Here is a 22789-nt window from a genome sequence, read left to right as displayed (position 1 = left end):
CAGACAGACGCACACATGGACAGACAAAGAGGCGACTATATGGTCTCCCCAAAATTAATTTTGTGGGAGCATAAAAATGCAGATAATACTGATGTGTCTTAACTAGAAATATCAAGCTGCCTTGTAGAATAGATCCGTCATGCTTTGCACATGATTATGTTTTATTCATTTATTTATACACATTGCACAGCAAAATGTCAAACATAAAGGAGTAATTGTCTGAAACATTGAAATGAGTATATTATGACATGTGTATTATTGAAGCCATTCGTTAACATTGCATCAAGTTTAAAATGATAACACAACATTCTTTAATATAAGGGTTGAAAATGCCCATATGTCAATTGTAGTGATCAAATTTTCTCCATAAATGTATTCAATATAATATTATATATACAGTACAGCCAAAGCGGAACAAACGTATTTCGCGATCCGGCAAGGCGAAACGAGTCGATGCCGCATCAGTCGTTGAAGCCGCGTCAGTATGCGGCGGCAAGTCGCATTTCGCCGCGAAACTTCGCATCTGTCCGCCGAGTAGATGCGATCATAAAATATTTTTTTTTTAATTATTAGTACATGTAGTTAACAAATTTTGAAAGAACAATTATAATAATAATTAAAATCATAATAAATTTATTGTGCGCGGATTGTATTAGCATATACATGTAAGCATAGTTAATGTGTCCAATTATTAAGTTTGTTTCCCGCCCGTAGCGTATGTATTTCACACATAAACAAGGTCACGTAATTATGTTTTCGCACATACAAGTGGTCAAGGCTCCAGCATATGGTGGATTTATAAATTAATTGCATGTTGATTCCGCTATTATATTTTAGCTGAGAAAATTAGCAGTTTGAAGCCACATCAATAATCAAGACGGTGACGAAGTATTTGTAGTTTTGTAAATTATCAGCTTATTACAACTATTGTTTGAATATGCGTATATAAACACGTTTTATTTTGTTCATATTATACAGTTTATATCGCTACTAATTACCCGATAATCCCAGTATATTCCAGTTTTAAAGCAAATGCTGGTAAATATTTACGATACACAAACATTCTCGATGTTTCCTTAAGTATCAAATACATTTGGGCATTTGTTACTATTTATAGAGATGATGAAATAACGTCTAATCGGGGCGTTTTTTTTTCGGCGTAAGCTGTATTAAGCCAGCTTTTCACCCTGACTTGACCTTTGTAAGTGTCCAATAATACTCAAATAAAATTTCCCGCGGCTAGGTACGAATGAATACACTTCATTTATTCCATTGGCTGATTTGAGTATAACACCATAACATTGGAAACATATCCGCGTCTTTGTAACACTGTTTTACTGCATGAAACAATTTTATCTCTAATGAAAAGGCTCAATAGATAGAACAGTTTTACAATCAATTTTCGACATAAATACAGTGTGTGTGTTCACCTTTTATTTTCAGAGAATTACCAGCGCAAAAGCGTTTATACTAGTAGCTATGTTGTCATATTTAGTTCTTACTTGCATTGCATTTCAACCCGCGACGTTTCGGGTCAACTCGCGGCCATTTGTGAAAGTCAGAGTTTATATACAGTTCATCACCGGAGTTCGCAGAAGGGGTTGCGATCATTGTGTTACACCGGTCTTACTGACAATAACGTACTGACTGTAATGCATTGCATTCCAATCCGCAAGGTATCAAGGTCAGTTTGCGGTCAGTTGCAGAAATCTTTATATAAACACCGTCTCGTAAACTTTTTGCACTTGAAGTCTCAGTGCTCCAGCTAGGATTTGAAAAGGGCAGGGGGGGTTTTTTGTTAAAAGGGCACTTTTGACGCGCAGTATTTTGTCGAAAGGGCACTTTTGACGCGCAGTATTTTGTAAAAAGGGCACGTTCGAGCGCGCGGGTGTTTCTGGAATGCTTCCTATTGCATGTTAATTTATATGTTATAAATAATTGTATTATTCCCATTATTATTAAACCATTCAAATATAATGTCTACAATGATGATTAAACTAATAACAATGTAATAAGAGATTTAGGAATTATCATATGTAAAAAAAAAAAAAAAAAATTTTTTTTTTTTTTTATTTTTTTTAGGGGGGAGGGGGGCAGGGCGGAGGTTCGGGGGGGCAGGGCGGAGGTTCGGGAGGGCAGGGCGCGGCGCCCTTCGATTTAGGCCTAGCTGGAGCACTGAAGTCTGTTTTGATCAGAAAGATACTAAATAAAGATATTCGGCGATATTATTGTGGTATGTCAATCATCGATTTTTAATATGGTTTCAACATTTGCATGATAAGGACCAATTTTGATAAAAATAATTAGAAATATTTATCCATTTAGACCAGTTTATTAAGCATGAGCACAATAATTCACTATACTATAATTATGCAATTAAATAAGATTCGAGTATTGCCGGCTGACCTATATGCAATCGTTTATTTTCATGTTTCTTGTGTTTTTCTATTCTGTAAATATAGATATCTGAGTAATAATATCACATAAAGCAAAATAAGCCACGAAATCTGGCGCAACACCCCGTAATTGATTTGCTTATGATGTAGCTAAGAACTGCGCAGAAAAAGGCATCCGCTACTTTTTATCTCATAGAGATAACTTTTGATCGTTCATAAACATCGACCACAATCAACGCCGTATATCTTTTTAAAAGATATTTCTTGTCTCCACTGAACACGCGATTTACGCCTGACGTGATGTTCATGTATTTATACAACACAAAATACACCCAAACTTTCCAAACGACGTTCTACATGTCTGCATAATTTTCGCGCGCTTTTTATGAAACAAAGGATATTTTAGCACTATTTATTTGACGCTAGAATTAGCCAAAGGTCGCATAAGCATTAAAATTCTGAAGTGTGTTTCGGATTACAAATATAATAATGATAATCGAACGAAACATAAACAGTTGCGCGTAATTAATTCTACGCTACACATACATGTATGTACATGTAGGTGGATATCTTTTCACTCGATCCGCCGCGTACGTATGCGGCGGATTTACTCCGCGAAAGTACGCGAGGTTAATACAGACTCGGCGTCGTTGCGCGGATCGATGCCGAGTGCCACGGCGATACGCCGCGTGAACACACGATTCGGCCGCCGCGGACTAATAATCTGGCCGTGGCGTAGCTGCGGATTATGTTTGTGCCGCTTTGGCTGTACTGTAATATAACACAGTGCTCCAGCTAAGATTTGAAAATGGCAAGGGGGCTTTTTTGTCAAAAGGGCACTTTCGACGCGCAATATTTTGTGAAAAGGGCATGTTCGAGCGCGCGGGTGTTTCTGGAATGCTTCCTATTGCATGTTAATTTATATGTTATAAATAATTGTGTTATTCCCATTATTATTAAACCATTCAAATATAATGTCTACAATGAGGATTAAACTAATTACAATGTAATAAGAGATTTATGAATAATCATATGTAAAAAAAAAAAAATTGAGGGGGGGGGCAGGGCGGAGGTTCGGGGGGCAGGGCGGAGGTTCGTGAGGGCAGGGCGCCGCGCCCTTCGATTTAGGCCTAGCTGGAGCACTGATAACATATTCTACTTTTATTGTGATATATATTTAATTTAAGGTTCATGGTAAATGTTATAAAATACTTATTTTATGCAAACGATTTTGCATTGGAATACATTATTTTTATTGAATTGCTGACACGTTACTTAACAACTCTAAATATCAGGCGATCAGTGATGGCAATTTAATAAGTCCTTCAACATTTAATACCTTTTAATCTTAAGTTTTTGGCATCATTGCATGCAATATTTTAAGGTAGAACACAATAAAACCTTAAGTGAATTTATTAAGACAATGCCAAGTTGATTGCGTACTTAGAACATGCAGTTTATCTTTTGTGTGAGTCACATAACTTAACATTTAAATGACAATACAATAAATGCAAGGATTAACAAGATGTGTTTGTGAAACACAATGTCCCCCTATATGACGTTTGACCTTGAAGGATGACCTTGACCTTGACCCTTCACAACTCAAAATGTGCAGCTCCATGAGATACACATGCATTTCAAATATAAAATTGCTAGCTTCAATATTGCAGAAGTGACATTACATGAGCAATTTTGACCCATATATTTGACCTTGAAGGATGACCTTGACCTTGACCTTTCACCACTCAAAATGTGCAGCTCCATGAGATACACATGCATGCCAAATATCAAGTTGCTATCTTCAATATTGCAAAAGTATTCATAAAATAAGCGATTTGGACCACGTATATTTGACCTCTGACCTTGAAGGATGACCTTGACCTTTCACCACTCAAATTGTGCAGCTCCATGAGATACACATGCATGCCAAATATCAAGTTGCTATCTTCAATATTGCAAAAGTATTCATAAAATAAGCGATTTGGGCCACATATATTTGACCTCTGACCTTGAAGGATGACCTTGACCTTGACCTTTCACCACTCAAAATGTGCAGCTCCATGAGATACACATGCATGCCAAATATCAATTTGCTATCTTCAATATTGCAAAAGTATTCATAAAATGAGCGATTTTAGCCACATATATTTGACCTCTGACCTTGAAGGATGACCTTGACCTTTCACCACTCAAAATGTGCAGCTCCATGAGATACACATGCATGCCAAATATCAAGTTGCTATATTCAATATAGCAAAAGTTATTGCAAAATGTTAAAGTTGGCGCAAACCAACCAACCAACAGACCAACCAACCAACAGACCAACCAACAGACAGGTCAAAAACAATATGTCCCCCACTACTATAGTGGGGGACATTAAAATTAATTCCCTTGCATCAACTTATCAACCATTATTGCTAAATAAATAAGTCAACATTATCCTACAATGTGTAAGTTAAATGTTGTTAAGGAGAACTGCTTTAAGTTATTTATACATGTAGTTTTAGCTTGTACATGATGTATTTTATACCTTCATGTAACATGAAAAAAGGAAGTTTTTTCTTGTTGAAGTAACAAAATTTAAAATGACATTATTAGCCTAAAGTGCTCAATTTCAACTTAGTACTAGATGAGCAAACAAGAAGTTTTTCAACAACTTACCGGAACAGTAATCCAAGATATCATTGCACAATAAATTCTGACCATGTTCAATAAAGTCTGGATTTTAAATTTGACTTTTAGAGTTTGAACAAGGTTTTACTATAGTTGTATAAGAAAAAAATGCTTCATCCCAAGATCTAATGAAGAAAAATAATATGACAAGTTTCATGAAGATCAACAACACACATGGCCTCTAAGTGTTCACAAGGTTTAACAATCTCCATTTATGGAAAAAATGCAATGCCCCCTGGCGCCCATTTTTTCAACCAACCTGAACCATTATCCACGATATAATTGGGACAAATGTTCTAACCAAGTTTCATGAAGATAGCACAACAAATGTGTTCTCTAGAGTGTTACCAAGGTTTAACTATAGCCAAATAAGGAAAAATGCTATTGGAATTTGCTTCATTTTCAAACAGTTTAAGATGTTGATGACTGACGTAATATTTTACTTTAACAATTATAAAAATGTCAAGTAAACTAAATAAATTGTGCTAATTTGTATCAGTTAAAATGGTTTCGATATTGACCCTTGTAAAGTCAAATATTTTATTAAACAAGAGATGTGTTTGTCAGAAACACAATGCATTATTTCCCTTGTGAAAATGATCTGTACCTGCCAAATGATAAATAGAAATTATCTCCCTTCAAAGCTTGTTACTTCCCTTGGATTTGTTTTTTTTTTACCTTTGACCTTGAAGAATGACCTTGACCTTTCACCACTCAAAATGTGCAGCTCCATGAGATACACATACATGCCAAATATCAAGTTGCTATCTTCAATATTGCAAAAGTTATGGCCATTATGTTAATGTTTTCGGACGGATAGACAGACGGACGGACAGACGAAGGACGGACTGATTGACAGTTCAACTGCTATATGCCACACTACCTGGGGCATAAAAACAAAAATACAATAATTTATTGGTGCAATATTTGCACTCAATTCCCTGCTTTTCACTTTAAGTTGACGTTTAACACATGTTTGGGAAAGTTCAAAATGCTAACATCATTTCATGGAACTCTATCAACAATTCAATTATCATCATCATGGAAATTTTCACAGGATCCAGTGTCCAACAATATCAAATACCACAGCATCCTGCCAAGATTCCACTGCATGTCGGCCTATCTGTGCTTGCATGCAATATTACACGGACCAAGCAATTATGCAATGCGTTACTAAGACATCTATCATGTAATATTTGTTTTAATTAAACAAGGCTTTTTGATATTTCTCTTGAATAAATACTATTTCACATGTTTTGTTTTTATGTACAAATCATTTCAGATCATAGAAATTGATTCTGCAAAAAAAACAATTGTGTTACTATATAATAATAATAATCAACTAAACATTTACCCATACCATGAACATCATCAGTGATGGCATTTCTGGCAATAATTGACATAATTTTGTTTCCTTCCAAATAAAAAATCGATCGCTTTAATGATGATTACATATAAATTCTCTGCAAATGAACTTCTGACATGTCTATAATGTTGTCAAGGGCCTCCATGTACCATCAGAGTGCCTCTTGAATGTCAGCAATTGTTTTGAAAACAACTGACATACGTTAGCTGTTCTCAGGGCAAAACAGCCTTAATGAATGTGCATCAATGATCAAGTATCAATCAATTTAACCCTTTCAGTGCGGGAACCGATTTTTGAAGGCCTTTGCAAACAGTTTGGATCCAGATGAGACGCCACAGAACGTGGCGTCTCATCAGGATCTAAACTGTTTGGTTTTCTGATAATATTCTTGGAAAAAAAATCGAAGAAAATGCTAATTTTAGAAATTCTGCAGACGACATTTTAGCAGACGACAAATTTCCCAGCATGCAAAGGGTTAAATAAACTTGTGCAGTCCTCACAGGCTTATCGGGGACAACCATTTCCACTAAAACTCATTGAGGGATTTTTGTATAAAAAAATGGCATAGATAAAAGTATTGTCCCTGATTAGCCACTGAAGCTCATGTAGGATGATACTTTACCTAAGTGCATTAAGGTTGGTTTCCCCAGAGCTCTGCTAATAAATATTAGAACAATGTTCAAAGTAACTTCTTGTCCAAAGTGTAACATGGAATTAAAGAGGGGATAATTTTGTATGCAGCATAATGCCAAACTGTTCAGTTCCTGCCAAACATATCTTCAACCTCAAATCTGATACAACAATCTAGTGCAGCAATCTTAAAGACTGATATTGGGTGGCTGTGTGCAGACATTCCCTAAAGTGCCAGACCATCGGACCTTAGCAACATTTTTAAGACAGGTCTGATTGAAAATGCTATGATGACTGTCCAAATGTCCGGCAAATTATTCAATAGCAAATGTTTATTTATTTCATATAACAAACACCAGAAAATAAAAGAGAACTTAAATGAAATATGAGCAGTAAAATGTATGTATGTTTTTGTAAACAGTCATGAAATGTTACCCCAAATGCGCACGGAACACTTTCTACTATGCGAGTAAATACATGTATATTTAGTATTTTTACTGTTAAATAAAAACACATTCTGCAACTCAGATCATGTAGTTGGGGTAATATCAATTCATTCTTATTAAAGTTTCCCATAATAGTTTAATTTGTGCTGTCATATAATTTTGCAACAGGGCAATATTGTCAATGAAATTTTCTAAATTCTGATCGTTGCTTTGCATGGTTGGCACCAATCAACCTCCCCCGGTTTTAACTGGCGGTTTTTACCGGTTAAAACCACCCCAGTCAATACTCCCGAAGTGGTCATTACTGGTAAATACTGGTCAATTGAAATTCACCTCGAAGTTTGATTAATATTCCATGCTTAATTGAACAATATTGATAATATAAATTAAACAGACATATTGCCAATAATGTCTTAAGCTATAAATACCCACTATTGTATACCTGTTCATGCAATTTGTAGGTCAACTCTCAAATTTTGCGAATTAGTCAAAGCCGGTCAATTGGATTTTCAGTGAATGTTCAGATAATTCTTGGTTCAACAAGATTAATAATATGACACACGAATGATGTGAATTATCATAAGTATATTCAATGTTTGTTCCTCATGCCCCACTGTCCCCACAGTCTTCTCACCTATACAGATTGGGGCACCCAAAACTGATAATAGGGCCTTAATGGCACCTTTTTGACACAACCCTTACTTGTCATGTATTCTTGCCTAGATTTCTTTATTGACCGGCCCGGTCAATACTCAATTGACCGGTCAATATGCCAACCCTGTTGCTTTGTGCTTTAACATAATCTGTCAAATTATGTAATTGATGCCCCATGTGTGTTCTGTTGTTTTAGGTAATTCATTGATTCCTACAAGTTTAAATGTGATTGTTTTGTGTAAAAATAATTTATTTACATTCTTCAGTCACTGCCACACTTCACTATCAGTATCTGAAAACATTTGTTTTAACAGCAATTTGCATACCAGTATACATTCATTGAATTTTCAATTGGGAAATAGCATTGTTTTTAACAAATTTTTGGTTCTTATATTTTTCTTTAGAAAACTCTGTGTGTTGTGATGTGGTGTTAATTGTTCAGTGATGTTTTCCATTTATCACTATTTCTGTTCATTGTTCAGTGATGTTTTCCATTTATCACTATTTCTGTTCATTGTTCAGTGATGTTTTCCATTTATCACTATTTCTGTTCATTGTTCAGTGATGTTTTCCATTTATCACTATTTCTGTTCATTGTTCAGTGATGTTTTCCATTTATCACTATTTCAATAACTTTTTGTCGGTGACATGACAGATCGGTCCTTTATCCCAGTCTAGTCCTGTACGTTTTTAAGTCCAGTGACCGAATGTCCTGGACTTAAAATACTTTTTGGAATGTCAGTGTTTGCCTTACCTCAGCATGTTAATGCACTTATTATAATACATCCAGTTTCTAGAATCAGTGTTTTTATTTAATAAGCTGCAATTAATTTTTTTTAATGAAGTTGTTTTTCGTAGCAGTACATGTAAGACCTATTATGTTTTTTTTAAATTGTTGTACTTTGAAAGTTTGTTAACTGGGGTTATAAAGGTTCTAAAAAATCAGTTTACACAGTTATTTTGTTTGGATTAGCGTTTGATCAATATAAATACAAACATGGCAAAAAGTGAGGAAGGTTGAAAAAGCCTGAAAAAAAACCTGGGGGCCAGGGGGCTGAAAGGCCCCCGGTATGGTCCAGTGGGCCGGAGGCCCCCGGAATTAGCTCCTGCATTTTAGCTTATTTGAAACAAAGAAATCACTTCTCCTGAGCATAAAGACACCTGTATTTTTAAGTGATTCAAAACAGACAAAAACAGTTTGGCTAGAAAATATCACAATCTATTTCTCTAAAATTTCATTAAGATAAAATGTGATAGGCAAAATCTTTAAGATAACACTAAACTTTCTAAACTATATGCAAATATTTACAGTATAATATAGATAAATGAACATGTTATAGCAAAACATTTTGTCTTGTATTTTTAAGTAATTTGTTTGTATATCTTATCTAGTTATTTTCTAATGATTTGATTTCAACGTCCAGTAATTTTTCACAAGCGTAACGTCCTCGGCGTGAGTCTTTAACGCCTTTTTCCCATTTGATTCTTATTTGATCGTTTTGAAAAAGATATCACAATATCAGGGCTTTCCACAAGCCATTTAACGATCCCTCGCCGGGGCGCTTGAATTTCGAAATCAGAGTCCCCGGGGCGCTTGAAATTTTCCATGAGTGTATTTTTCAGTAAAAGAAAGTGGAGATTGTCCAACAAAATCAAGGTTTCTCTATCAGTTCATCAATATTCCCTGTTTTAAAAGAGCACTCGGTATGTACTCGGTCACAAGTAATCGCCATAAACACCACATGGGGTAATGGACAATCCACTGATAAGACACGCGTATTGATTATTCTAGCCACATTACACAGTCATTTAAATGCTGACAAGGATGTATCAGGTAACTTTCCTGTCGTCAAACTGTGATGTTCATTGTCCAATCAGTTACGCGAATGCTTATGAGGGCGGGGTTAACTATCGACAATTATTTTTGATTGACGTCGGGCACAAAGTAAGTTTATCGCAGCTTGATTAGTAAGAAGTTAAACCATTTACGTAATATAAAACCGGTAACTAGTACAGTACAGTACACTAAAGACGGTTTCGGGCATCATCATCACACCTTTTTACTGTAAACAAGTGTTACCTATGACTCTTAATTAATATGAGAAATTAATTGCAAGTGGTAAACAATTAATTACTTAGCCACTTAAAATTTATTTGATACTATAGAAAAATGGCAAGGTTTGTGTTAAAGAAATAATTGAGAGCTTTCATCGTAAATATTTACCAGAAAGTGATTTATAAAAACGGAATAAACGGGATTATCGGGTAATAAATAGAAACTTGAAAAGTAGTAAGAATACAGTAATAGAGTTGGGTTGAAACGGATGCATTGGGGAATCGTTCGAGTCGGGATTTTACTATCTGTGCGGGAAAGTTTTAAAACAATTAAACAATATAAAAAAATGTATTTATTTTTAAATGACTGGGTGATTTTCTTGAAGAGTCATAGCGCACCAAATGACGTCTTTTGACACTGTTTTTCTTTGAGTTATAACGCACCACAGAATGTGAATTGACACGTTAAATTAAAAAAAAATCATATGACATCTTAAACAGATAACTTTTGACATCTTTAACAATTTGGACTGACTAGAGTTATAATAACCACCCCTAGCAGCCCCGGGGCGCCTGACAAAAATCCTGTGGAAAGCATTGCAATATGCGCTACCCGCAGTGTTTTTTTAAACCCATTTCCCCATTTCTCTCCGCGAGAGTCTCTTAAATAGAGCAATTCCCATAGCCACTTGTTGTTCACATCACTTTCAAGTTCTTTTGTGTTGTACCACGGAGGCAAAAACATGATTTTATCGTGTTCTTTTGGTGTTATTAGTGAAGTGATTTTGACTTGTTCGTCATATTTTTTGAGAGATAAAACCGTTTCGTAACGTCGATTTCCATTGGTAGACCGATTTTCGTGAATCAATCAAAACGCTTATTTCAAAACCGAGTCAGATTCCCGATTTACTTCGAGTTATTCTGTGCGGTAAACCATTTCATAGAATAAGGAATCGTAAATTATCAGTAGATTTCGCAAGAATATTCTAATGAGGTGGCATCATGCTGCCTTCTGCACGCGCGGAGGGTCTTTTGGCTTGTATCCGTAACAGATTCCTTTTGCGGGAGGTATCTTATTTCGGCTCTTAGCCGTTACTGTTTTGATGTTAAACTTCAGGTCCGATCAAAATCAAAGGCAGGGTTCAGTGATTCATTTTGAAATCTACATTAATGAGCCCCTGGGACTCACATATTTTGAAACAATGGGTCCAAACTGAAAACAAAGGGTCTTTGTAAATTCGTTACAAATAATCTACGAAACATGATACGCCTTAGCAAGGGGCTCTTTCATGCAATTTTACAGCTAAAAACAGAAATAGGTTTAGGCCATAGAAAATAAGTTCATAGATACTCATCCCCGCCCGCCTGTCAAAAAATCGTCCCGCCCGAACGTTTTTTATTTTCAAAAAAATCCGTTAAAAATTTGAGCCGCAAAATACTGAGGACGAAACGGCTGAATGAGTACGAAAACAGCGAAGTGCGAATCGGCAACTCAATGTTTCCAAAACGCTTATCGATTTTTAACGGTGCACGAGCATCGTCTGAAATTTAAGTGATCGAGCGAATACTCGGTTCTAAAACGCCATATCATTGGCCAACACAATCAGATGACGCGTTATAAATTAAAATGGTGTACATGTGAAGATGAAACACCGAGTGACATACAGTGAAAAAGTCAACTTTAATTGAATATTAAAGTTATTTGCCGAGCAAGAGATCGGTTAGTTGTGTAATCACGTTGCTTTTATTGTCTTTTATCGAATCCAGTTGCATTTTGTCGGCAACTGCATGGGAACATGTGTGTTTTCGGTGAAAAAGGTCACGTCCAGTGTTCCACAATCTTTCAGCAATAGACATATAGTATGTTTCATACCTTGTGTATATATAATACCTTTACGATAGTTATTTTTTCAAAATGTGTATTTTTGTCAGTATTCGTTGTTGAAAAGTAAAACCACCCACAATAGGTGTACATTTAACAATCTGGAACCCCTGGGGGGGGTGTGACCCGATGTTACAGTTAGTCAAACTGTCGGCTGTCAAGGAAATTTTATTGACTTTAGTATTGGAGACACCCCTGAAACTTCCCAAATTAAATTTTATCATCTTCATTCTCAACATCTTCATCCAATTAATACAAACCGAACTTGAAATAGTAAATGCTGTCTTTTTAATGCATACCATGTTTAATCAATAATATCTAGTGATACTGAAACAATAATGTAAAGGGTTCGGTTGCAGATTTGTATTTTCTTTAATACTTTGTCTAGTCAATGTTTTGTCAAGTCAATGTTTAATTGAATGTCATAATATGTTTAACATGATATTAACATGATATTAAAAGGGTAAAATAAAACAAAATAGTCAAATTTTCGAAATGTATTTCTTTTATTCTATATAATTTAACATACTTACATACATATAGGCGTTATGCATATAAACCAGCAAATTCATGAACATTTTATTTCTAATATATAGGTCCGACACATAAATTGAAACATAAAAATTAAAACCCACCCTCCCGCCCCAATTTTCCCCAAAATTAGGATGAGAATCTAGTTATTTATTTTCTATGGCCTTATAGCAAGTAAAATCTTTATTTGTTTTACTTTAAATAACAAACAGTGAAACATATGACATCTTAAACAGATAACTTTTGACATCTTTAACAATTTGGACTGACTAGAGTTATAATAAATTGGATGACTAGTGTATATAATTTTTGGTCAAAAAAAGCCCTTTCAAACAGTTTGACAAAAGACAATTTCTGCTTTGGTCAAAAGGTTTACACATTCAATACAGATTTAGTGTAACAACACTCATACTGTATTTAATATGTACAGGGTATAGCCTTCTCGCCTTGTTTTTTCTCCAAACATGGATAGCTTTTTCCATAAATTCAATTCAGGCAAAATTGCACAATTTCACTCTGATAAGTTTGCATTGCTTCCCTACAGTTAACCTGTTCCTGAATTTGGTCAAGACCTTATTCTGTACAGAAAAACCCCTCTCACATCCTGCATTATGAACAGCAGATGTCTGTGTTGTTATATGTACTTACATTCTACGTTACATAGGATGGAATACTGTACGATCTGTATAACTATTATGTATGTACTGTAAAAGATGCTATTTATTTCAGAACTTGCACATTTTCAATTGTCACTTTAGAAAAAACAACAATGATCAATTAATCCAGAAAAGTATAGTAACATCGCTTTACTATATACAGTACACTCCACGCGTTTTCCCCAAAAAACGCGCTCCCTTTGCGGGTTTTTTCTGCTAGCGAGTGTTCCATGGCGTTGAGAGAGCGAGGTGAACTCGATAAAACGCTCAGCGTTACGCCGCGTTCGCTAATTCCCGCGGCGTGTATTACTTTAGCCTAGTTGGTAAATGCAGACAATTTCCGTTCTTATCAGTGACCGCCGCGCAACGCCGCGTTAGCAGTGTGCTACTGGGCATGCCAAAAAATAAAAACATAGTTATAATAAATTGTTTAAATACTGTAGTACATGTATAAAAAAGATAATTGTATAGAAAATTTCCTCCAAAATAATTTCAACTCATACACGCCGAATCTTTATCGTAACAGTATTTTAGTAGAGTAATTTATTTAACAGTAATTGTACTGTAAACTGATTAAAGAAGACATCTGGGCGAAACTGGATTTTAAGTGTTTGACGTTATGAAAACACGCAAAGCTTGTATACTGACCTATTGTGTAGACTGCTGTCTGCGGTGTTTTGACAAAAGGGATTAACGTGTGTGAATGTCACTCTGCCGATTTGGTCGATAATTACTGATAAACATTGTTTTGAATGTCGACGCAACAAGAATACAACTGTGAATATTAAATGCAACTATCAACTCAATAGTTACCACCTTCTTTTAGCAATCAATGGAATAACTTCAAAGAGAAAATAAATGCATTAGTGAGCAGAGAATTGACTTTGTTCCGACAATTAAAACCATTCCTTATGCATTCGTTGAACGTGTTTACTTGAGTAAGTTATGCCTTTAGACAGGAAGCGGCTTTTCTTTGAATACGTCAAACTGTCAATTTACACAGATTTGCGAGATTTTTAAGGTCCTTGGTCATTTGTTTACATGTTCAGTATAGAAAATCGCCTGCTAACATGAAAACTTTGGATTAAATTATCAAAATAAAAACAATGTTGCAAACTGTGTTTATATTAATTGGTAAGTATTAGTTAAAAGACGACAATTGTGTGTCGTAAATCAACAAGTTTTCTATACAACAACAACTACTTCTACAACCACGTCGGGATCAATCTATCTTGGTTGTTTTTTTTTAACTGTAAATATTATACTACATGTACATGTACAGTACAGCCAAGGCGGCACAAACATAATCCGCAGCTACGCCACGGCCAGATTATTAGTACGCGGGGGCCGAATCGTGTGTTCACGCGGCGTATCGCCGTGGCACTCGGCATGGATCCGCGCAACGACGCCGAGTCTGTATTAACCTCGCGTACTTTCCCGGAGTAAATCCACCGCATATGTACGCGGCGGATCGAGTGAAAAGATATCCACCTACATGTACATACATGTATGTTTAGCGTAGAATTAATTACACGCAACTGTTAATGTTTCGTACGATTATCATTCTTAAATTTGTAATCCAAAACACACTTCCAAATTTTAATGCTTATGCGACCTTTGGCTAATTCTAGCGTCAAATAAATAGTGCTAAAATATCCTTTGTTTCATAAAAAGCGCGCGAAAATTATGCAGACATGTAGAACGTCGTTTGGAAAGTTTGGGTGTATTTTGTGATGTATAAATACATGAACATCATGTCAGGCGTAAATCGCGTGTTCAGTGGGAAACAAAATGCCCCGATTAGACATTATTTCATCATCTCTATAAATAGTAACAAATGCCAAAATGTATTTGATACTTAAGGAAATATCGAGAATGTTTGTGTATCGTAAATATTTACCAGCATTTGCTTTAAAACTGGAATATACGGGATTATCGGGTAATTAGTAGCAATATTAACTGTATAATATGAACAAAATAAATATATACGCATATTCAAACAATAGTTATAATAAGCTGATAATTAACAAAACAACAAATACGTCGTCACCGTCTTGATAATTGATGTGGCTTCAAACTGCTAATTTTCTCAGCTTAAATATAATAGCAAAATCAACATGCAATTAATTTATAAATCCACCATATGCTGGAGCCTTGACCACTCGTATGTGCGAAAACATAATTACATGACATTGTTTATGTGTGAAATACATACACTACGGGCGGGAAACAAACTTAATTGGCCAGACATGTTAACTATGCTTACATGTATATGCTAATACAATCCGCGCACAATACATTTATTATGATTTTAATTATTATTATAATAGTTCTTTCAAAATGTGTTAACTACATGTAACTAATAATTTTAAAAAGATTTTTTATTTCATGATACCATCGACTCGGCATCATGTAGCAGGATCGCGGCATGCCTAGGCGGACAGATGCGAAGTTTCGCGGCGAAATGCGACTTGCCGCCGCATACTGACGCGGCTTCAACGACAGACGCGGCATTGACTCGTTTCGCCTTGCGGCCGCGGATCGCGAAATACGTTTGTTCCGCTTTGGCTGTACTGTATGTACTTGTAATAAATGTAATTTTATTTGAAAATCAGGAAGTAAAAAAAAAATTAAATCGTTATCTCGTAAAACGCAGAGTTTCCCCCGCGTTGCCAACGCCGAGGGCCACCGCGTCGGCTTATCAGTTTTGCCGATCGTTAACTGCGGCGTCCAAAATCATGCAAACGCGCGTCTGGCGGGATTTTCTTAATCTCCCCCCAGGTCAATCACCGCGGAGTATGGAGGGAAATTGGGGAAAACGCGTGGAGTGTACTGTAACTGTCTGCGCTCACAACAGTTGAACGCAAAATGTGTTTTCCGCCGTTTATTCTTCACATTAAACCACATGGTTTACATCAAGGCTGCATTATTGATAATTATCTACACTGCGAGTTTAAATTGTTGAGGATCAATTTTGAAAACTTTTTTGGGGTTGCATTTTCTTTGTTTACCATCCGAGACAGTAAATTAAACGTCCAATGGACTTTTATTAAAATGCCGTAACTGATTGGATAAGGGATAATAGATATATTTCAACCAATCAAAATAGGCGTATTACATTCCGAATGTAGTAATGTTACTTCCGTTCTACTTTTCAAAACGATGTTTACATGTGTTTCGCTTATCTCCACGAATCGAACTCTGTATCATGTACAACTTTGACGATGTTTGAGAATGATGCGTTCCCTTAAAAAACGTGCGTCTGGCACGCGGGACGCACAGCAAAATGAATCACTGAGGGTTACCCCCCCCAAATTCATGTATCTCCTCGGATTTATACGATTAGGAACAAGAAATGTGTCCACAGGACACGGATGCCCCCAACTGTAACTTTGTCACTACATAAAAGTATAACTGTGTAAACGCTTGGTAGAAGTTATTAGCTTTTTTTCAAATCCTAAACACAGATTTCGAACCTAAACACGGACCCTAAGTTCAAGGTCAAGGTCACAGGGGTCAAAATTTGTGTGAGTATGGAAAGACCTTGTCCATATACACATGCATGCCAAATATGAAATTGCTATCAGAAGCGACATAGAAGTTATGAGCATTTTTCGAAATCTAAACGCAAAGTATGAAGGACAGACGGACGGACAGACGAACGGACAGTCCGATCACTATATGCCCTCCTTTGAGGGCATAAAAATGTCTTAGAATATCAAAATAAATCAGAAAGCCACATAAACTAGAGAGCGGACAACATGCTTAATCCTTGAAATGCACTAAATGACCCTGTGACCTAGTTTTTGACCCGGCATGACCCATATTCGAACTTGACCTAGATATTGTCTTGATACAACTTCTTACCAAGTTTAGTAAAGATCAGATGAAAACTACTTCAATAAGAGAGCGGACACCATGCTAAATCCTTGAAATGCACTAAGTGACCCAGTGACCTAGTTTTTGACACAGCATGACCCATATTCGAACTTGACCTAGATAATGTCTTGATACAACTTTTGACCAAGTTTAGTAACGATCAGATGAAAACTACTTCAATGAGAGAGCGGACACCATGCTAAATCCTTGAAATGCACTAAGTGACCCCGTGACCTAGTTTTTGACCCGGCATGACCCATATTCGAACTTGACCTAGATATTGTCTGGATACAACTTCTGACCAAGTTTGGTTAAGATCGGATGAAAACTATTTGAATTAGAGAGCGGACACGAAGTGTGACCGACCGACCGACCAACCGACCGACCGACGGACAGTGCGAAAACTATATACCCCCTTTTCTTCGAAATGGGGGCATAAAAACGACCTCACTAAAGATCGAATTTAAGGAAATCCATAATATTATGGAAAACTTCCACCCATGAGAATTTGAAATTCTCAGATAGCAGACGCCTCGAAACCCGACACCAGGTGCAAGTGAAGGAGTTTATTATCGCTTATCTGTCAAACTGGCCCCTTTACTGACATTAGGGGCCATGGCTATTGATTCCAGTTTGCTCACGTGTTATACATGTAGATACGCATCCCCGGGTACGCATCTTTTTAAAGCTTCTTCAGATCTAGGTTTCGAATGGAGATATTCGCAGAACACCTACCCCCCCCCCCACACACACACACACACACACTTTCTCATCGATTCTGGACGAATTGAGAGATCGACCTCCGGGGCTTAAAAAAGCCGGAACTTTGGGAAAAAACCAGAACACTTTTAGCCATGTACAAAGTACAAAATTAACCCACATTTTCCCATAAGGTTTTTAGTAGCATACATGCAAAATAACCAGCAGTTTTTGGGCTCCAACTACATGTATGGACTTAAACTTTAAAATTGTAATTTGTATAAATTACCTGGTATCAAGTAAACTATGAATCACAGCAGATACAAAGCGTTTGTGTAAACTGACATTCACAGCAAGTATAATTGATATTGTATACTTCTATTGACTTTTAACTGGGGAAATTTTGCCACTGAATTTTTTTTTCAATAGTAGAATTAATAATATGGAAATAAACTGTTCTATATTGGCAGGTATTATATAAGGTTAAAATCTCTATGCCCAGGAAATAATTTGTGACCTTTCAGCAGTAAACATTTGCTTGTGAATGATGCCTAATAATAATTTATAAATTCCAATAAAGTACATTATAATACAGAAAATAACTAAGCTAAACCTGACCTGGAATTGACCCCTGACTCAGAAGTAGTGTTTTACCCAGACCCAGTTTGTGTGTCACTGCGCCACGCTGCCATTCTCAGTGCTTTCCACAAGATTTTTGTAAGGCACCCCGGGGCTGATAGGGGTGGTTCGGGAGGGGTTTCCCCTCCCGACGTTGATTGCTTTTTTAATTAAGCGTGTCAATTCACGTTCTGTGGTGCCTTAAAACTCAAAGAAAAACAGCGTCAAAAGACGTCATTTGGTGCGCTATGACTCTTCAAGAAAATATCCCAGTCATTTAAAAATAAATACATTTTTTTATATTGTTTAATTGTTTTAAAACTTAATTTTTTTTATTGGGTAATTATTTTAAAACTTTCCCCCACAGATAGTAAAATCCCGACTCGAACGATTCCCCAATACATCCGTTTCAACCTGACTCTATTACTGTATACTTACTACTTTTCAAGTTTCTATTTATTACCCGATAATCCTGTTTATTCCGTTTTTATAAATCACTTTCTGGTAAATATTTACGATAAAAGCTCTCAATTATTTCTTTAACACAAACCTTGCCATTTTTCTATAGTATCAAATAAATTTTAAGTGGCTATTTATAGATTTGATGAAATATTGCCTCTGAACATGCATCAATATTGCCTCTGAACATGCGTCAAGCACAACATGCGTGATGTGTGCTTGTTAAAACTCTCAATACACAAAGGTTTTCTATGCAAATGACGCGACGTTGTACATGCTGCATAATTTTCACGCTCTTTTAAATTGAAGCAAGAATATTTTAACGTTGGGGTAACAGTAACATTCGGAAGTGTGTTCACATCGACTAACGGGAATGGGTTTCGGATTACAAATTTAAATATTCACTTTTGAAATTTCAACAAATATTAACAGTTGCATTATGAAATCAACAATAATTTGTTTAAACACTTTACGAGTCAAATAAATGTTTTGACGGAATTATGCATGAAATTCACGTTGTCAACAAATTGATTTTAATGGTCAATGTGTGGCACAAACAAATAATTAAAAGGTGGAGAAGTTATGTCGCCTTCATGAAATTTATTAGCAACAAAATTATTCCCTTGGCGAGCAAATCGCCCCCTTCGCCCACTAGCGAGACCCCTGGGTTACTCAGGGCCCTCAATCTATCAAATCTGCCGCCGAAATTTCGGAAGCAGTCCCCCACCTGAAAAGTATACTATTTTCCCCTTTATAGTGGGGAAAATTTCCCCCTAAAAAAAAATTATTTTTTTTTTTAAGAAAGATGAGTCTCGTCTCATGATTATTATATCTCAATTCTATTTCAATTTAATCTTTTCAAACATACTCAATTATGAAAAATGCAATTAATTTAGTGCAAACATGTACATTTATAATAATGAGAGAGTAAGTAAAAACATCCCACAAAAAGGGAAACGCTGCAAAAATTCCCCCTCCTAAGGGCTGCGGACCCCTTCCCCCAAAGTAGTGCGAGGGCGCTGTTACTTGTTTTCATTTTCTGTAGTCAAACGATATGCACATTTTATTTCATGTGCAAAATGCGTACAATTTTTCGGACTCTAATTTTCGGCACAGACTCTATACGCTCCGTGTTTTCGGATAAAGTATTTTTCGTCGATTATATTATATTTTCGATGTTCTTAATACAAAAAATAGACTTACGAATACACAGTGCGGTGATACGGACGGTGCAGAAAAATATTATTCAATTTCCTTTCATGAGGCAGAAGACTTGAAGCTTTATTTGATAATTACCTTAAAGTTTGGCATATGAGTTCAATGTCAGAAAAAAAAATACTAAAAAAAAATAAAATCCCTACCTACCTACTCACCCAAATTTACCTGGGTCGGGTTATGCCAAACAAACAATTTTTTAAGGATGGCCTGACCTGCCCCTCCATACGCTTTTTGTAAAGTCAAATGATGGTTTTTGGTGCGTTATGACTCTTCAAGAAACAAGTGTTGTTTGTAAAACATGCATGCCCCCCATATGGGCTCTCCGTTGTAGTGACAGCCAATGTGTGTATATGTTTTTTGTCACTGTGACCTTGATCTTTGATATAGTGACCTGAAAATCAATAGGGGTCATCTGCCAGTCATGATCAATGTACATATGAAGTTTCATGATCCTAGCCAAAAGCGTTCTTGAGTTATCATTCGGAAACCATTTTAATATTTCGGGTCACCGTGACATAGACCTTTGACCTGAAAATCAATAGGGGTCATCTGCGAGTCATGATCAATCTACCTATCAAGTTTTATGATCGTAGGAATAAGCGTTCTTCAGTTATCATCCGGAAACCATTTTACTATTTCCGATCACCGTGAACTTGACCTTTGACCTAGTGACCTCAAAATCGAAAGGGGTCATCTGCGAGTCATGATCAATGTACCTATGAAGTTTCATGATCCTAGGCATAAGCGATCTTGAGTAATCATCCCGAAACCATTTTACTATTTCGGGTCACCATGACCTTGACCTTTTACCTAGTGACCTCAAAATCGATAGGGGTCATCTGCGAGTCATGATCAATGTACCTATGACGTTTCATGATCCTAGGCATAAGCGATCTTGAGTAATCATCTCGAAACCATTTTACTATTTCGGGTCACCATGACCTTGACCTTTTACCTAGTGACCTCAAAACCAATAGGGGTCATCTGCGAGTCATGATCAATTTACCTATGAAGTTTCATGATCGTAGCCATTAGCGTTCTTGAGTTATCATCCGGAAACCATTTTACTATTTCGGGTCACCGTGACCTTGACCTTTGATATAGTGACCTGAAAATCAATAGGGGTCAACTGCGAGTCATGATCAATCTACCTATGAAGTTTCATGATCCTAGGCATAAGCGATCTTGAGTAATCATCCCGAAACCATTTTACTATTTCGGGTCACCATGACCTTGACCTTTGACCTAGTGACCTCAAAATCAATAGGGGTCATCTGCAAGTCATGATCAATGTACCTATGAAGTTTCATGATCGTAGCCATTAGCGTTCTTGAGTTATCATCCGGAAACCATTTTACTATTTCGGGTCACCATGACCTTGACCTTTGATATAGTGATCTGAAAATCAATAGGGGTCAACTGCGAGTCATGATCAATCTACCTATGAAGTTTCATGATCGTAGCCATTAGCGATCTTGAGTAATCATCCCGAAACAATTTTACTATTTCGGGTCACCATGACCTTGACCTTTGACCTAGTGACCTCAAAATCAATAGGGGTCATCTGCAAGTCATGATCAATCTACCTATCAAGTTTCATGATCCTAGGCATAAGCGTTCTTGAGTTATCATCTGGAAACCATTTTACTATTTCGGGTCACTGTGACCTTGACTTTTGACAAAGTGACCTGAAAATCAATAGGGGTCAACTGCGAGTCATGATCAATCTACCTATCAAGTTTCATGATCCTAGGCCTAAGCGTTCTTGAGTTATCATCCAGAAACCATTTTACTATTTCGGGTCACCGTGACCTTGACCTAGTGACCTAAAAATCAATAGGGGTTATCTATGAGTCATGATCAATGTACCTATGAAGTTTCATGATCCTAGCCCCAAGCTTTCTTGAATTATCATCCGGAAACCACCTGGTGGACGGACCGACAGACCGACATGTGCAAAGCCCTTCGAAGGGGGGCATAAAAAAACAGCCATAGAGTCATTGAAAACAATATATTTCTTAATGGTTTAACCCTTTCCTGCATAGATATGTATAATCCCAACTTGATTGCTTCCTTTATACATCCGTTAACAATTTAACCTGATTCTATCTACGGAATTACTAGCAGGGTTCGACACTAAGGTCACACAGACATTGTCTAGTAAGATCGGTGGTCGGGCTAGTAAAACTGTGGGCTAGCTTGTCCGACTGCAGTGTTTTTTTTCAGTTTTGGGGGAAGGGGGTCGGGTCCCCTGAGAGGGGGAAAATTCGCGCGTAAATGGTGAAAAGGGGGAAATTTCTATGCTTAGCTAGTAACAGTACAAAATCAAGTTTTAACACTATAATTCACCATACAGAGGGAGAAAAACATGATTCAAACTCTTTTATTCATTAACATGTTATGTTCATGTTCAAAGTTCAACATTTCTGGACTTTTCAGCGAATTTATCAATTATTCTGGTGACCTCCTCTTCACCAAGTCTCTCCGTGTGCAGACAAAGTCTGATCAGGGACTTCAGTGTAGCTTCCCCAAGCCTGTTTCTCTGTGGCGTGCAAAGCAGGTTGAGCAAACTAAACAGTCTTTCAACACTCTCTTGACCGGACGTTTCTGGCGTTTCACTGCCGGCA

General features: G+C 36.6%; 2 protein-coding genes across 7 annotated transcripts in view; both read right to left on the bottom strand.

Moving 5' to 3' along the window:
• LOC127836523 (beta-adrenergic receptor kinase 2-like) overlaps positions 1-22789 on the bottom strand; it is a 417424-nt gene that overhangs the window by 391483 nt on the left and 3152 nt on the right. The gene's annotated exons all lie outside the window — the stretch shown is intronic.
• LOC127836334 (uncharacterized) overlaps positions 3919-22789 on the bottom strand; it is a 493739-nt gene continuing 474868 nt past the window's right edge. The window contains exon 21 of one of the 3 annotated variants that reach the window (XR_008028727.1): positions 3919-4131. The gene's annotated coding sequence lies outside the window, so the exon portion shown is untranslated. The remainder of the gene's footprint in view (positions 4132-22789) is intronic. The other 2 variants (XR_008028716.1, XR_008028731.1) reach the window with 2 other exon arrangements.

Source organism: Dreissena polymorpha, chromosome 1 (assembly GCF_020536995.1).
Source record: "Dreissena polymorpha isolate Duluth1 chromosome 1, UMN_Dpol_1.0, whole genome shotgun sequence".
In the NCBI taxonomy this organism is placed as follows: domain Eukaryota; kingdom Metazoa; phylum Mollusca; class Bivalvia; order Myida; family Dreissenidae; genus Dreissena; species Dreissena polymorpha.
Note: the sequence above shows the minus strand (reverse complement) of the source record. Positions and strands in the feature narration are given on the sequence as shown.